Here is a 17723-nt window from a genome sequence, read left to right as displayed (position 1 = left end):
AAGAATACTTGGCTAGTTTAGATGTATTCAAGTCTCCAGGGCCAGATGAACTGCATCCAAGAGTATTAAAAGAACTGCTAGATGTGATCTCAGAACCACTGGCAGTCATCTTTGAGAATTCCTGGAGAACAGGCGAAGTCCCGGCAGACTGGAGGAGGGCAAATGTTGTCCCTATTTTCAAAAAGGGGGAAAGAGAGGACCCAAATAATTACCGCCCAGTCAGTCTGACATCAATACCAGGGAAGATTCTGGAGCAGATCATTAAGAAAACAGTCTGTGAGCACCTAGAAAGGAATGCTGTGATCACCAATAGTCAGCATGGATTTCTGAAAAATAAGTCATGTCAGACTAACCTGATCTCGTTTTTTGACAGAATTACAAGCCTGGTAGATGAAGGGAACGCAGTGGAGAAGAGGAGGTTAAGGGGTGATATGATAGCCATGTTCAAATATATAAAAGGATGTCATATATAGGAGGGAGAAAGGTTGTTTTCTGCTGCTCCAGAGTAGCGGACACGGAGCAATGGATCCAAACTACAAGAAAGAAGTTTCCACGTAAACATTAGGAAGAACTTCCTGACAGTAAGAGCTGTTTGACAGTGGAATTTGCTGCCAAGGAGTGTGGTGGAGTCTCCTACTTTGGAGGTCTTTAAGCAGAGGCTTGACAACCATATGTCAGGAGTGCTCTGATGGTGTTTCCTGCTTGGCAGGGGGTTGGACTCGATGGCCCTTGTGGTCTCTTCCAACTCTAGGATTCTATGATTCTATCCATTTGACTGGGTTTCCCCAGCTGGGCTAATGATCTGGGAAAGGGCATAACTCAGTGGTAGAGCAGTTGCCTTGCATGCAGAAGGACGGACCCAGGTTCCATCCCCAGCATCTAAGAGAGACCCATTTGAAACTCTGGGGAGCTGCTGCCAGTCAGTGTAGGTAATACTGAGCTAGAAGGACCATTGGTCTGTGTCAGATACTACAAAACCGGAGAGAGAGAGAGACTTAGATGCAGATGGGGTGCAGACTGGGTAGCCTCTAGCTGCAGGCTAAAACATTGAGGGGTACTAGGTGAGCAAAGGTTGCAGAACCAAAGTAGAAATAGCATCCCTGCCGCAAACACTACAAAAACTCAAAGAGGTGCGCTTTTTAGGATACATTATTAGGCAGCAGGCTGATAATTATGGCGGACCCCTCCTTGGGGGTTGAGCAAACATGGGAGACGCAAGCAAGTGGTGCTGCTCCCCCCCCCAAGTGCCAGGCACTGACCAGCCGGCCATTTCTCCTCCTCTTCTCCCTTCCCTTGCCCTTTTCTTTGCAGTGCCAAGCAAACACAAACAGAGATACTGAGCGGCACAATAGCTCTTGACACACAAATAGGTTAACATAATAAAGCCAGCTTTAGCCAGCTCACTCGAGGGAGAAAAGCAATTCTCGAGCAAGCAGGAGATAATAAAAGCAAGGGCTTTTGTAAGCCTGCCTCTCTGCCGCATTTGCAGACAGGAATCGTTGTTTGATTGAATTACCTTGCAGGAATATTAGCTTTTTCCAAAGAATGCACCAGGCAAGAGAAAAAGGAGAGAAATGTCCTTCCTCTCTCGCTCCTTCGCTTGCCTGGAAAGTCCTGAATGCAATTTGTCATTTATATTTGGCATAGCAGCTTGTCCAGAGAGTCACATATTTTCTCAAGGCATTAGCAACAGGCCAGCTCTTTCCTCCTTTACAGGCTTGCAAGGGATCAAAGCAGAGTTTTTGACCCCATCAGGATAGTTGCCACAGAGAAAGAAGACCAAGTGTGGTTGTTCAGGAACAAGAAGGCACTCTGCATGTGGGCAGGAGGACGGGGGGGAGGGGGAGAACATCATGCACCATACAAAGGACTCAGGAAAGTCTCTGGTGCAACTGAAAGAACCCCATATGAAGAATCCCTGTTTACTCAGACCTCCACTTTCCCCCTTTCTCCATTTTAGACTGTTAAGTATCGCCCTGTGCTCTAAAGTGCTGTAATAAGCTCAAGATCATTATTTTCAAATAAAAAACAAACAAACCCACATATGCAACCTGGAGAAGGATGCAAAATGGGCTGCAATTGGGTAACACATTTTAAATTATTCTTAAAATGACATTAGCTGCGTTTTCTTTTCAGTACAGAAAAAAGTTAAGCATGTTTTCACGGTGGATGGCTAAAATCTAGCTTCTCCGCTTACTCAGAGGCTTAGTAAGGGCAGCTGGCAAGGCAGGCAGACCAGGGCAGCCATTAATGGCCCTCACACCTGCAGCCTTTACGCACAGCAAAGGCACATTCAGCCACTTGACACGCCTCTCTTGCAAGCAGGAGAAGCGGGAACTCAGAAATGCCCCTCCACTGCCTCTCCTCCCTCTCCACTCCAGGGAGTAGCAGCAGGTTCAGAGCAGGGGGCCCCACACTTTCCCCAGCCACTGCCCCCCTTGGCTCCATGAACTCACCCCAAGTGCCCCCTCCCCTGCCCTATAAGAAGAATGATTCAGAATAGTGGTCTGCAGGACCCATCAAGGAAGATAATAACACAATAAAATTCAAAACTGCAACAATGCATTACACCTTTACTGCAAAATCTAATTAAAACTACTTAGTCTAATTAATACAATGAAACTGATGGATGTGATCCGGTGATACCAGCTTTTCAGAGTCTGCACCCCCCTCCCCCAAGGGCCAGAAGTAGTCACTTTGGCAGCCACTGTCTTAGCAACTGGGTTGCCGGATCAGGACTCTTCCAAAGTGAAAGGCCATCAAATTCCCAACAAATTCTCAACTGAAATCCGCTTTGTAAAGAAATATTTCCTTATCCTCACACATGGAAAGAGGAGGTGGTCCCAGGGAAGAAGGAAGGTGGGCCACTGAAGTCCCATTTCACTACTCAAGCACACGGCCAACGTCTTTTTTAAAAAAATAATATTTTTATTAAAGATTTCTTGGTTTACAAAGGTATGTGCAATGTCTCTTTTTTCAAGTTATGTTTTCTACAGATCAGTTTCATTTGCTGAGACATTAGTGTTACCTTAGGAAGAAAAGGGGGGAAGGGTGAGTTTTGCCTTCCTGCAGCCCCCGATCACTACCCAGCGGCTCAGAGCCTTGCATTTTTAATGGCCCTCCCTCTTCAGGCTTGAAATATCTTGCAGCATGAAACTGAGAGGTGGGACTTGGAAGCGGAAATTTATCGACCTGTTAAAACCGGAGATGGATCTTTATGCAGGGAAAAGAAAGTGGCAGGTGCCACTTGGGGAGACAGACCCACCAAATTCTTGGAGCCTTTCAAAAGGTGTATAAAGTTGAAGGAAGCCAAGGGTTATATTTGGTTCCAAATGATCAGATCTATGATCTGCAGGCACCGTCATTATCAAGAGGTTCCAGCACAGGAGGAGGAAATGAGCTGAGATTTCGCTACAAATCCAAATAAACTCTCTCTCTCTCTCCCTTTCCCCCAACTATTTCAAGGTTTTTACATGCAACTCCTCCACTGCCCAAGGAGCTTACAACCTTAGAAGCTACCATTTACCTTAGTTTCTCCCCCCACCCTTTTTGGTTTGTTTTATCATTTCATATACATTAGCTCAGTCAGCAGAGCACAAAAGTCTTAATCTGAGGGTCCTGGGTTTGACTCTCACGGTCCCTTCCAACTCTGCCATTCTATGGCAATCTTGTTTCAGCCTCACAACAGCCCTGTGAGGTATGCTGGGGGGGGGGGGAGGTAAGGCCATCATAGCGCGTTATGGCTGAGAGAGGCCACATCCATGCAAAACATAAGGCAGCACCCTCTAAATCAGGGATGTGGGACTGCAGCCCTGGGGGGCCAAACCCAGCCCCCCCCCCGCTTGCTTGGATGGATGCAGCACAGAGGGAAACAGCAGCCTTGTAGTAAAAAGGCAAAATGCACATTTGTTGCTGTGCCCACTTTTGCATGTGGCCCTGGAAGGCCACCCTGCACGGAATGTGGCCCTCAGACCACAGGTTCCTCACCCCACAGCTACCATCTTTCACTCAAGTGACTTAAGTTGGGTTAAAAAGTACGCAGGCTTTAAAAGTTCACAAGGGCTGGGCTATTTGGAAAGCAGGTTTTTCCTTCCGAAAATGTATTCAGCCACTAAGCCAACCTGTTCCATCTGCGCCAGAAATGCTGCTCCCTTCACATTTCACCTAGCAAAGCACCCTACAAAGCCTGAAAGCTTACATACTTTTGCTCCAACCTAAGTTTCTAAAAAATGAATAATAACTACTTTACATATGGTTTTTATCTGCCAACTAAGGTCTGCAATTAGCCCATGGTGGAAAACTCCAGACACCAGCTTAAAAAAACAAAATTTTAAATCTGGCTTTGGCACCCAAGAACTATGGACGCTGATAGAACATGAAGGTGGTCTTTCCCATCCCTCAATTTAGCTAGTCTTACGCTACAAAGCAAGGGACGCGCGTGGCGCTGTGGGTTAAACCACAGAGCCTAATACTTGCCAATCAGAAGGTTGGCGGTTCGAATCCCTATGAGAGCTCCCGTTGCTCAGTCCCTGCTCCTGCCAACCTAGCAGTTCAAAAGCACGTCAAAGTGCAAGTAGATAAATAGGTACCGCTCCGGCGGGAAGGTAAACGGCGTTTCCGTGCGCTGCTCTGGTTCACCAGAAGCGGCTTAGTCCTGCTGGCCACATGACCCGGAAGGTGTACACCAGCTCCCTCGGCCAATAAAGCGAGATGAGCGCCGCAACCCCAGAGTCGGCCATGACTGGACCTAATGGTCAGGGGTCCCTTGACCTTTTAAGCTACAAAGCAAGGAGCATAGGTCTGCTCAAAGGCCAGAATATATACATATCAGCTCCTAACACTGAGTTATAAACCACAGCTTCCTGCTCTGCTGCCACACCACATCCATGTGGATCAACAGCATGGGAGCACATTGCAGAAAATGATTGTGGCAGGAGGACGTTTAATCCAGGCTTCGCTAACCTGGTGCCCTCCAGACGTTTTGAAGTGCAGCTCCCAAGCAGCCCAGAAAAGCACCCTGGCCTTGTGTAGCAGGCATAAGTCCATCTCCTAGAACCTGCAGGTCAAAACACCCAATGCAACTGGGCAGGTGCTTCTCCCTGTGAGCTCCAAAGTTCCTCGCTGCAACAGACACCGTCTCAAGACCAGCTGGGGAACGCAGGAAGCCGCCTTGGCCCACCTGGCTCAGTGCTCCAGGGTTTCAGGCAGGGTTGCTCTCTTGCTGAGCCACGGGGAGAGGAGGAGGCTGGGGCCCTCAAGTCTAGAGGGTCAGTTTGCCACTGTGGGAACCAGCAGCCAGGAACACTACTCTCCAGTTAAAACCACTTTACTGACATCTGATCTGATCCCAGGCACAATTCAAAGTGCTGCTGATGACCAGTAAATCTATGGCCTGAACCTGCCCGGGTGCAAAGATCCTCAGGGGAGCACCTTCTCTCAGTCCCCCCAGCACCAGATGCTGGCGGGGATGCGAGAGCAAGCCTTTTCTACAGCTGCTCCCAGAAGGCGGGATTCCCTCCCAAGAGAGGCCAGGCGGGCTCCCTCTTTTGTGTCTTCCTGGAACAGGCCTCTGGAAAGGGAGGCGCAGGCAGCGCTGACCACTGGGCAGCTGTCAGGGCAAACTGCTGGCTCTAAACGGGGTCTGGTGTATTACAACTCTTGGTTTTTTAAACTAGTTTTTTTCACTACTTTGTATTTTATAACATTAAGAATGTACTGGCCACGGGCCAATAACGTTGCTGACACTGTGTGGGTAATTAGACCCTTGGAAGGAAAGCCATGCTCTGCAGGAACCTGGAGATGGGCTTTTAGTGTGGCTGCCCCTGTTCTATGGAAAAGCTTCCCTGCCCACTGACACCTCCTGGAAATGCTCTGACAGGCTTCCCCAGCTGGGTAAAGGGGTCTTCACCACTTGTCAGGGCACCAGTCTTGTTTTTAAAGGTACTGGTTGTTTTTATGCTTTTAACTGTTTGTCATTATCTTATGGGTAAATCGCCTTGAGACAATGGCATAGAAGGTGATTAATAAATGCCACTAATAAAAAATAATAACAATGGTGCTGTTTTTAAACGTTGGAAGCCACCTTGAATGCAATTTGGGGGGAAGGAAGGGATATAAATAAATTAAATACAAAGACCAGTCGCATCTGACACAGCTCCCCTTATATCCATTCACAGGCACGCCTCTCTGCCCCACCTAAGAGACAGGCAGCTTCGGCCCCTTTAAGACCCTCGCCTAAGTTTCTGCCCTTAATTCGCCAGATGCCTCGGACCTCGGATTACGAGATGCTCTTTGGCTGAACAGCTTCTTTGTAAGAGACACTAAATGGAGCTCTTCTGCTCCTGCTCAGCCAGAGAGAAGGAGGTTAGTGCGCTCATCCATCCCTGGTCATGTGAAAGGAACGAGATCAGCTTAAAAGGGATGGGGGGGGGCAGAGAGACACACAGCCTCACTGCAATTTAACTCTTGCACAGCCTCTGCCTCTTCAGACCCAGAATTACTGTGTGCAGCCCAACCCATCAGGCACTATGCCGAGACTGCACTTTTATAAAAAAATAGGGGGTGGGGGGGAATAAGCACATTTACTGTAAGCTCCTTTCATGGAAAGACAAGGGCCAGCTGGAAGGTGAGCTGTATTGCAGGGGGATGGGGAGATAATGTTTGCTGCATTTGTTTGTGCCTCTCACAACACAGCCAAGCAAACTCCTACTTCTCAGAGCTTGTTCTTTCTCAAAAGATTCCGGATTAAAGGATGGGCATGATCTTAGCAGGAAATTAGCCCCTGATGTGGGCACAACAAACAAAAATGCAGGTTCTGGAAAGCCTCCACCTCCTCCAGCAAAATGGGATTTCTCTTAATCTACAAACTAAATGAGTAAATAGAGGGACATCAAGAAGATCATCTCCCTGCTGGGTCAAACCCACTGAGTCCAACACTAGTCGTGTTCGCAGGACTTGCCAGCCAGGTGCCCCCAAGCTCTGCCTCTACCTCCCCGTCATCATGGCAGACTGCCCCTGCACAAGGAGGTTTGCTTCTCAGCATTTTATCTAAGGTTCCCAAGACAGAATTGCTTTGGCGGACCAGACCAGCAACCAGCTGCAAGCCAGGCAGAAGCCTTTTGCCCACCCACCCCCTCTGCTCACAAGAGGCTCAGGTAGTTCCACAGCAGGGGTGGCAAACGTATGGCCCCCCAGAGGCTGCTGAAGCATCACCTCCAGCCAAGGTGCCCAAGTCAGGGGCAATGGACATTCAGGAGCACAGCAGCATGCAAGTTTGTGAAGCGTTCAATAATTTAATTTTAAAAAGGGGGGTCCAGCCCCCCCCAGGTTACACATCTCTGCGAAGGAGGCCAACAGTCTACTTGTCAACCGTTCAAAAAAATATTGTATTATTCAAGACAGCAGATTTCCTTTCGCTACCAAAAACCCCCTCCATTTACATGTAATGCCAAGAATTCCAAACAGTAGCCTAAAAAGAAAATCAATGTACTGCTGAGGTGGGTTGCTTGAGATCTCCCTTGTTCTCCATCCCACTGCGGCCATGAGGATGTGTCAGCAACATTTACCCTTTTCATTAAAAGCACCCCTGCGCTCCTTTAGAAATTAAAAACCACAGGTACATGCCCACCTCCTGCTCCTGCCCCAAGGAGGACCAAGGGGGGGGGGTGAGGCACGTGGGCAGACCAACCTCTCCACACAGATCACAGACTTGCAGAGTTGGAAGGTACATCCCCCTCCCACACACACACAGACGTTCCCAGGGTGGGGGGCAGGTGATTTCCAAGACACACAAGGCTTGCCAGGTAATCAAAGAAAACACCACTCTCTTGTCAGTTCTGAGAAAACTTCACTACGTTTCACCGGCCTAAGCAGAAGCAATTCTGCCACTCATTCCAATTTTATGGGGGAGGGGAGCAGATTAATCATCCAAAGGAAAGATTTCCAGCCCTTTACCACAAAGTGAGAGATTCCATAGCAGGCAATAAGAGGCCACCTGGGTAGTAGCCTCTTCCCCTCCCCCGCGAAAAAGGCTCTTCCAGGCAGGCAAGGAGATTCTCACTGCCCCTGGGCCAAAGCAGCCTTTTCCGGCGCCCCCAGCTCAGCCAGCAAGCCCCCCCCCCCCGCTAGCAGGAGCGGCAGGCTGCCCCCCGTGAAGCAAGGCGGATGGGACGGCAGTAAGGAGTTATTGTGGGGCTGGGGGGCCACAGGCGCCCTTTGGCTGGGGTGACCTTGGGGCAGGCACTTCACATTTCTCCGCGCGACCCACCTGGCAGGGCTGTCGCTCGCGAGCCCCGAAAAGATGCGTGTCAACTAAGAGGCAGCTTGGTGGCAAAAGCAGAACCCGACAAAACGCTCAGAGGGGCTAACAAAAGGCGCGAGGGAGAAGCCCGAGGAAGAGAGGAGGGGGCGAGGGAAGGACGGGCCCGCGGCAGCCTCCTCCCTCCCGCCCCGAGGCCGGAGCCCCGTCGCCCCGCGGCCCTTACCCGGCAAGCGCCGCCGCCGCGCTCCTCCTCTTCAGGCCGCCCCCGGCGGGAGCAGCCGGCGCGTGGTCCGGGGAGCCATGGAGCCGCGGCGGGGAGAGACGGAGGTCCTGGCCGGAGAGCGCGCGAGGCGGAGGTCCAGGGCGGCCGAGTCGGCGCGGGGTCAGGCGACGCGCAGCGGCCGCCGCCGCCCCCGGGCATGGGCCGCCGCCTCACGGGCAGCGAGGGCCGCGCCGCGGCACGGCGGGCCGGGGGAGCCAGCCGCCCGCCGCGCTCCTCTCCCGCCGGGGCCGCGCGCCGCCGGGCCGAGGCGACATGGAGGGCGGGCGGCGGCGGCGGCAGCGGGGGACGCCGCCGGGCGGCTGCTCCCTTTGTGTGCGCCCGACCCTCGCCGGCCGCCGGGGCGCAGGAAAGGCGCCGCGCCCCGACAGGCGGCCAAGGGCGCTCCGGGCGACGCCGGCAGAAGGCGGCTTCTCCGACTCCGGCGCCCAGGAAGGCGAGCGGCGCCCCGGCGCGGAGCGAACGGAGGACAAGGCGGCGGCGGCGGCTTGGCGTTCCCTGGAAGCGGCGAGGGCGCGGCGGCGGCGGCTGCAAAGCCCAAATCCGGTTTTCGGCGAGGCTAGGCGGCAGCCGGGTCCTGGCGGCTCCGCATCCCCGGAGGCGGCTCCACGGCCCGGGCCTCCGGCTGGCTGCCCGGCTGGCGGCGGCGGCGCTGCGGCGGCTGCTTCCTGGCCCGCTCCGTCCGCGGCGGCGGCTCCGGCGACACTGAGCGCAGGCGAGCCGGGCGCAGGCGGCCAGGCGCGGCGGGGCGCGCGCGCTCCTCCCCGGCGCAAGGCGCACGCGGCTCGGCCCCGCCCCCGTCTCCCCGGCAGCCGTTGCCCCGGCGACGCCACGAAGCGTCTCTCGCGCTCGCTCCGCCCCTGCCGGCAAGCCACGTGGCTCTTGCGCGGGAAATTCGAGCGCGGGAGCCGCCGAGGCGGAAGGCGACTCCCCGGCCGGGACTCCGCGCGGGAGACATTCCCACGCTGCTTGATTGACTTTTGTTAAACAAAAGAACCCTCAAAAAAAGATAAAGCAAGGAGAGGCTTTGGAATGTTAAAACAGCAACTGCAAACTAAAAACTCACATCTTCCTTCTAAACACTATGCGTGTGTGTATAATTTTCTGTTTTATAATTTAGAATACTCATTTAAGGAACCTTAAAATATCAATGACTTCTCTTTCCATGGTTCATTTTGCATATTATAAATCTCTGCATATTTTACATAAACTAAACCATTCAGCATTCCATTATTACATCCATCAAGACTTATTTACACTGTTGAATTTATTTTAATACTGGCAACGTTTTCAAGTGTACACAATTTCCCTCCATATAAGCAATAAACATTTTCCAATCTCCTTTAAACGTATGTTCTTCTTGTTCCCTTATACTATATGTTAGGTCCGCAAGCTGCGCATATTCCATCAGTTTAAGTTGCCATTCTTCTTTAGTTGGGACCTCGCTCATTTTCCATTTTTGTGCTAACAAAACACGGGCTGCAGTAATCACATAAATAACCTTTTTTGACATCTGGGAATTTCCATCTGAATTATACCCAACAAAAAGGATTCGGGTGTGTGGGTGTTTTTTTTTGAAAAGTACTTTAAAACATTTTTTCAATTCATTATGAATTATTTCCCAATACTCTTTTACCCTCATACAGGTCCAACACATATGAAAGAATGTTCTCTCAACCTCATTGCATCTCCAGCACTTATCTGATTCCGTCTTATACATCTTAGCAAGCCTATTCGGAGTTAAATACCATCTGTAAATCATTTTCAAGTAGTTCTTCAAAGAATAACATGCTGTAAACATCAGATCACTCTTCCAAAGTTTTTCCCAGAGATTAAAATCTATATTATGTCCTATATCTATTGCCCAAACTGTCATAGAGGCTTTGACAAGCTCGTCTTTTGATTTATTTATTTATTTATTTATTTATTTAATTTCTATAACGCTTTATATTTTTAAGAAAAATCTCAAAGCTGTTTACAGCATATTAAATCAATAAAACATAAATAAAACAATCTGAAGAAAGTCAAATATATATACAGTCAAAGCAACATAACAGAAGAAAATATTACAGTGGAACCTTGAGTTGCGGACGTAATCTGTCCCGGAGGCACGTCCACAACTCAAAGCGTTTGCATCCAGAAAAGTGGTGTCTGCGCACGCAGTGCAATTTAGTGCTTCTGCACATGTGCGTGCGGTGAAACCCAGAAGTAACCGTTCCAGTATTTCCGGGTTGCCGCAGGACGCAACTTGAAAAGACGTAACCTGAAGCGGACGCAACATGAGGTATGACTGTATCTTAAAGATTTCAAAATAAAACATTACAAAGGAGGTCAACTACAGAATACATATTTAACATAGAAGGCTGGGTGAATCTGGGCCCCACCCCCTAGGCCAGGTGGAAAGGGCCTTGCAGGGAGCATTTTAGATTGTATGTTTTAGATAAAAGTTTTTCTTTGTTTTGTAGAAGTTCTTTTTCAAATTGTGAGCTTTGGTCTGAAAAACTATTTTTCCTGTCTATTTTAAACATTTCATGCAACATGATATTGTAACCAGTCTGTAACATGGCTCCTTACACTGTCCATTGATTTCAGTTTAGGTTCCCTCTCTGTAAAGTGCAGCAATTCCCTGTCTATCCATATTGACTCTCTTAATTGTAATAGCCTCGATAGGAGATAGCCACAAAGGTGTTTTCCTTTCCAGCAGATTTTTATATTTCTCCCAAACTCTATACAAATTCTTCCTTAGAATATGATTCATAAAACTTTTATAAATTTTCACCTTCCCATTCCAGAGATATGCATGCCAGCTGAATTTTTAAAAAATGACCTTCTAAGTCTGCATTATCCAATGTAATCCATGCTTTTAACCAACACAGGCAGGCTGCATCATAGTACAGTTGCAGGTCTGGCAGGGTAAAGCCTCCTCTTTCTTTTATATCTATCATAATTTTATGTTTAATTCTTGGCTTTCCCCCCTGCCAGATGAATTTAGAAATATCCTCCTTTCATTCTTTGAAGTAGCCTGAATTATTTACAATTTAAATTGATTGGAATAAAAACAGCATCCTGGGTAGTAGATTCATTTTGATAGCTGAGATTCTGCCAAACAGGGAAGAGCTTCACTCTCTCCCAAATCTAAAATCTAAATCTAATTGGAGATCACCTTTTTAACACCATTGCTTTTAATTGAGCCTGACATGTCATTAGGGATGGCTGCAATGCAGAAGACTGGGCAGATTTGCAGATGAGAAGGCTGCCCGCCTGCAGCTCTTAGCCACCTGCTCTGCCTCTGTGGCCTGAGGCAGCAATGCTTCTGAGTTCCAGCTCCTGCCAATCACAAGCGAGGAGAATCCATGTTGCGCTCGGGTTCTGCTTGTAGGCTCCGCAGGCATCTGGCTGACCACTGTCAGAAGAGGATGCTGGAATCTTTTCCAGAGTGGTTCTTTCTGACTGAATGATTCTTATTTTGGCTGCATTGTGAATTTCATCCAGTTTCACATGTGCTCAATCACAAGTCCATTTTTTGTAGATTAAAAAAAAACACCTCGTAAATTCCACACACATTTTTTTCATTTTGAAAAACTAATCCCGAAAAATCTGCATTCTGTATGCAGAAAAATACTACATTTCCCAATAAAATACATGTATTTTGCACACAATCTAGAAACTAAAACTGCACCACAAAATTCTCATTCAATCGTTTGATGTCCTTCAATCTGCATGTAAATCTGGGACCAGTGAATGAGGTTGGGTTACTTTAAAATGTGGATGGAACAAATTTCACTTTCATCCCTAGTAAGCAAATATGTATATTTACTTTATTGTAGGTATGGGATCACAGGAAGCTGCTGTATACGAGTCAGATGATGTGTCTTTGTACAGTAGTTCAGTATTGGCTACAATGATTGGCAGCAGCTCTCCAGATTTTCAGACAGGGCATCATTTCCAAACCCTACATAGAGAAAATGTTGCAGGCTAGATTTGGAACCTTCTGCATGCCAAGCTGGTGCTCTTTCCGTCCCCAGCATCCGTGCACAAATCTTCCTTGCACAGAGTCAGACCGTTGATCCATCTAGCCAAATGGTGTCTGCTCTGACTGGCAGCAACGCTTTAAAGTGCCAGGCAGAGGTCTTACGCATCACACAGCATACATGAACTTTCAAAAAGTTTCAACAGAGTACCTCACCTAAGACTCCTAAGTAAGCTTAGGTAAAGGGACCCCTGACCGTTAGGTCCAGTCACAAACGACTCTGGGGTTGCAGCGCTCATCTCGCTTTATTGGCCGAGGGAGCCGGCGTACAGCTTCCGGGTTATGTGACCAGCATGACTAAACCGCTTCTGGCGAACCAGAGCAACGCACAGAAACGCCATTTACCTTCCCGCCGGAGCGATACCTATTGATCTACTTGCACTTTGACGTGCTTTTGAACTGCTAGGTTGGCAGGAGCAGGAACTGAGCAACGGGAGCTCACCCTGTCGCGGGGATTTGAATTGCTGACCTTCTGATCGGTGAGCCCTAGGCTCTGTGGTTTAGACCACAGAGCCACCCACGTCCCTTATTATAAGTAAGCTTAGCAGTCAATAAATAACAGAAGAGGTCCTCTTCTGGATCAGGAATTGGCTAAACATCAGGGAACAGGAAGTAGGAATAAATGAACAGCTCTCTGAAAGGGGAGAGATAGAAAGTGGAGTCTCCCAAGGACTGGCATCTCTTGAATCATAAAACTGTAGAGTTGGAAGGGATCCCGTGGGTCATCTAGTCCAACTCTCTGCAATTCATGAGTCACAGCTGAACAATCCCTGACAGGTGGCCATCCAGCCCCTGCTTGAAAACCTGCAAGGAAGGAGAGTCCATCACCCTCCAAAGGAGTCTGTTCCACTGTTAAACAGCTCTTACCACCAGAAAGTTCTTCCTGATACTGAGTCAGAATCTCCTTTCTAATCCTGTGAATCCATTGGCTCAGATCTTACCTTCTGGAGCAGCAGAAAGCTGTCTCCATCTTCCATGTGGCAGACCTTTAGATATTGGAAGATGTTAACTTGTCCATAAATGATCTAGAGTTAGGAGTGAGTAGTGAGGTGGCCATGTTTGCTGAAGATAGTAGATTGTTCAGGGTTGTAAAAATAAAAAGGGATTGTTAAGAGCTCCAAAGGCACAATTCAGAGATAAAATTGCAAGTCCAATTCAAAGGAAACAACTGTAAAATGACACATGATGAGACCCTGAGACCTCAGAGTATAGGAAGGTATATAAATTCAATAAATGATGATGATGTGGGGGGCAAAACAAATTCTTAATTTCTTATACTCAAGGGGTCTGAACTGCCGGTGACGGACAAGGAGCGATACCTTAGGGTCACAGCAGAGAGCTTAGTGAAGATGATGAACCAGTGTGCAGCAGCCAGGAATAATAATAATAATAATAATAATAATAATAATAATAATAATAATAATAATAATAAATTTATACCCCGCCCATCTGGCTGAGTTTCCCCAGCCACTCTGGGCGGCTCCCAATCAAGTGTTAAAAACAATACAGCATTAAAAGGAAGGGGGCAAATGGCAGGTTAGGAATCTCTAGGAAAGGAACAGAAAACAAAGCTGCCGGAATCCTAATGCCATTATGCAAATCCATGGTGCGACTGCATTTGCAATACAACATGAATATTGTCGAGCGGGAAAGGGGCAACCAAGCAGGCTGAGGAGGATGCAGCAGCTGATTTATGATTTATTGCCCAAAACCGCTGGAGGGGAGAGTGCTTTTTAAGCTCAGGTCCTGCTTGTGGGTGGCCCCTGTGAGAACAAGATAATAATAATAATAATAATAATAATAATAATAATAATAATAATAATTTATTATTTGTACCCCGCCCATCTGGCTGGGTTTCCCCAGCCACTCTGGGCGGCTTCCATAGAAACAAAAAATACAGTAAAATATCACAGATTAAAAGCTTTCCTGAAAAGCCTTAAGATGTCTTCTAAATGTCAGGTAGTTATTCATTGCTTTGACATCTGATGGGAGGGCGTTCCACAGGGCGGGCGCCACTACCGAGAAGGCCCTCTGCCTGGTTCCCTGTAGCTTGGCTTCTCGCAATGAGGGAACCGCCAGAAGGCCCTCGGCGCTGGACCTCAGCGTCCGGGCAGAACGATGGGGGTGGAGACGCTCCTTCAGGTATACAGGACCGAGGCCGTTTAGGGCTTTAAAGATCAGCACCAACACTTTGAATTGTGCTCGGAAACGTACTGGGAGCCAATGTAGGTCTTTCAAGACCGGTGTTATGTGGTCTCGGCGGCCGCCCCCAGTCACCAGTCTAGCTGCCGCATTCTGGATTAATTGTAGTTTCCGGGTCACCTTCAAAGGTAGCCCCACGTAGAGCGCATTGCAGTAGTCCAAGCGGGAGATAACTAGATGCTGCACTGGGGAAGCGGGAACTGGCCTGATCCAGCAGGCTCTTCTTATTCTCTTATCCCCGGATAGCCTGGAATTGACTCTGTGACCTAGAACCATAGAATCACAGAATCATAGAGTTGGAAGAGACCACAAGGGCCATCGAGTCCAACCCCCTGCCAAGCAGGAAACACCATCAGAGCACTCCTGACATATGGTTGTCAAGCCTCTGCTTAAAGACCTCCAAAGTAGGAGACTCCACCACACTCCTTGGCAGCAAATTCCACTGTCAAACAGCTCTTACTGTCAGGAAGTTCTTCCTAATGTTTAGGTGGAATCTTCTTTCTTTTTAGTTTGGATCCATTGCTCCGTGTCCACTTCTCTGGAGCAGCAGAAAACAACCTTTCTCCCTCCTCTATGTGACATCCTTTTATATATTTGAACATGGCTATCATATCACCCCTTAACCTCCTCTTCTCCAGGCTAAACATGCCCAGCTCCCTTAGCCGTTCCTCATAAGGCATCGTTGCCAGGCCTTTGACCATTTTGGTTGCCCTCCTCTGGACACGTTCCAGTTTGTCAGTGTCCTTCTTGAATTGTGGTGCCCAGAACTGGACACAGTACCCCAGGTGAGGTCTGACCAGAGCAGAATACAGTGGCACTATTACTTCCCTTGATCTAGATGCTATACTCCTATTGATGCAGCCCAGGATTGCATTGGCTTTTTCAGCTGCCGCGTCACACTGTTGGCTCATGTCAAGTTTGTGGTCAACCAAGACTCCTAGATCCTTTTCACATGTACTGCTCTCAAGCCAGGTGTCCCCCATCTTGTATTTGTGCCTCTCATTTTTTTTGCCCAAGTGCAATACTTTACATTTCTCCCTGTTAATATTCATCTTGTTTGTTTTTGCCCAGTTCTCTAATCTGTCAAGGTCGTTTTGAAGTGTGATCCTGTCCTCTGGGGTGTTAGCCACCCCTCCCAGTTTGGTGTCATCTGCAAATTTGATCAGGATGCGCTTGAGTCCATCATCCAAGTCGTTGATAAAGATGTTGAATAAGACCGGGCCCAAGACAGAACCCTGTGGTACCCCACTAGTCACTCTTCTGCACACCAAGCATGTGATCTGCCCCATAGCTATAGAGGACAGTTACTTACTTATAGGCCATTTCTATACCACTTAATATAGAAAATATCTCTAAGAGGTATGCAGCAAATTAAAGCAACAACATAAATATAAAAAATCCAACACTAAAAGTATCAAGGCAAAGACAAATCAATACAATACTAATAAATAGATACTGCTAGCGGTCCCATCCCTGAGTACTGATGGCAGTCCCACCCCCCTCCTAATGCGCTTTCTCGCGCAGCCCCCATCAGCCTCCTGGCTCCCGCCCAGGGCCCAGACTAATTCACGGGTGGTCCCCAAATCTCCCACAACCTGATCACCTCACCCTCATGTCACCCTTTCCATTCCCTCTGGGTCCCCTGCCAGTCCCTCAGACTGTTCACGGGACAGTCACAGGCAAGCACAACCTCTTCCCTCCGGCTGGGGCCCTCTTTGCTTTTGGCAAAGGCTTCCCCTCTAGGCTTCTGTCAATCCTTCCCCCCCACCCCGTCTGTCTCCCTCCTGATGCAGTTGGAAAAGGGAGAGTGGAGGCCTCTTCCTCAAACACGCCACCCCACACATCTGCCTCCATCATTCTCCAGCTTTACTGCCTTTCTTACCAAGCAGGAAAGATATAAAATAAAATAAACCCCCTGCATCCTTTGTGGATGCAAAAACAGGCCACTTCTTGGCGTTCAAAATGTCAGCCTTTTTCCATTTCAAATGGCTTTCAGCGGTCTGCAGGACGGAGCGATTTCCTGGGAATTAAAACCGGGGGGGGGGGAGGGGGTTCAATGCATTCAAAGCCTATCAGCTTCTGCTCCCTTTTGTACAAAGTTATTGACTTATCAAGGTTAAAATACATTCAGTGCAGTCCAAGGAAAGAAGGAGAACTCGGCATTACGCTGTCATCCAGAGATCTGTTTTCATGGCAACAGGCCTCCTTTTCTGCACATTAAACGGTTGAGTTGTGCAAAGTTCAGACATTACATAAACAGAGAGGTACCAACAACAACAAAAATCAATGGGTGCCTACGCATGGAACAGGGAGATAGCATTGATTTGCTCGGCCATCAATACGTGGGGATCATTGCTTCTTACCCTCTGCAAAACCCTCCCCACATTGGCAGAGAAGACAATAGGCTGAAGGACGTGCCAAGAGGAACCGCATCTCTGCATCGCAACCTGCCCTTCCAGCACTCAGGTTTTAATTAATAGCAGTTCCTCACCCAGAACAGCAGCTGGGAAGGATTCAGCAGCCTTATGATATTTTAACCATTTCACCCACAACCCCAGCCATCTCCATGCTTACAAGCTAAAGAAGCACAAAAAGAAAGGGAGAGGAGTGGGTGGCTTGCTCTTTATAAAGCCTTAAAGACTACAAAACCCATGGTGCAATGCAATGACCTACAAATGTTAAAGAACACCATAGGCCTTGCACTGAAACGAGAACTATCGGTACTGACAAAATAAAGGCAATACAAAACAAAAATAGTTAGCCCCAGATTTGGAAAGGCAGCCAAATTTTCTGGAGAAATCTACCGAAATTCTGGTTACAGTCTGTGCATCTCTGCACACTGTCAAAATTTGTTCAGGGCAGAGAACCTTTGCTTGCATCACCCTCTAAAATGCTATGTACACTGAGCCTGCTAGTTCTTGCCTAAGGAAGAGTGACCAGGTGACAGTTTT

The 17723-nt window shown here is 48.4% G+C and overlaps 2 protein-coding genes across 2 annotated transcripts in view; both read right to left on the bottom strand.

Annotated features, from left to right (window-relative positions):
* The window catches only part of FAM222A (family with sequence similarity 222 member A), an 86090-nt gene extending 77453 nt beyond the window's left edge, over nucleotides 1-8637 (bottom strand). The window contains exon 1 of the mRNA XM_081168566.1: nucleotides 8484-8637. The gene's annotated coding sequence lies outside the window, so the exon portion shown is untranslated. The remainder of the gene's footprint in view (nucleotides 1-8483) is intronic.
* LOC308572488 (putative CENPB DNA-binding domain-containing protein 1) overlaps nucleotides 1-17723 on the bottom strand; it is a 258614-nt gene that overhangs the window by 153526 nt on the left and 87365 nt on the right. The window lies entirely within an intron of this gene.

Source organism: Podarcis bocagei (assembly GCF_964188305.1).
Source record: "Podarcis bocagei genome assembly, chromosome: 13".
Lineage (NCBI taxonomy): Eukaryota > Metazoa > Chordata > Lepidosauria > Squamata > Lacertidae > Podarcis > Podarcis bocagei.
This window is presented reverse-complemented; position numbering and strand designations above follow the sequence as displayed.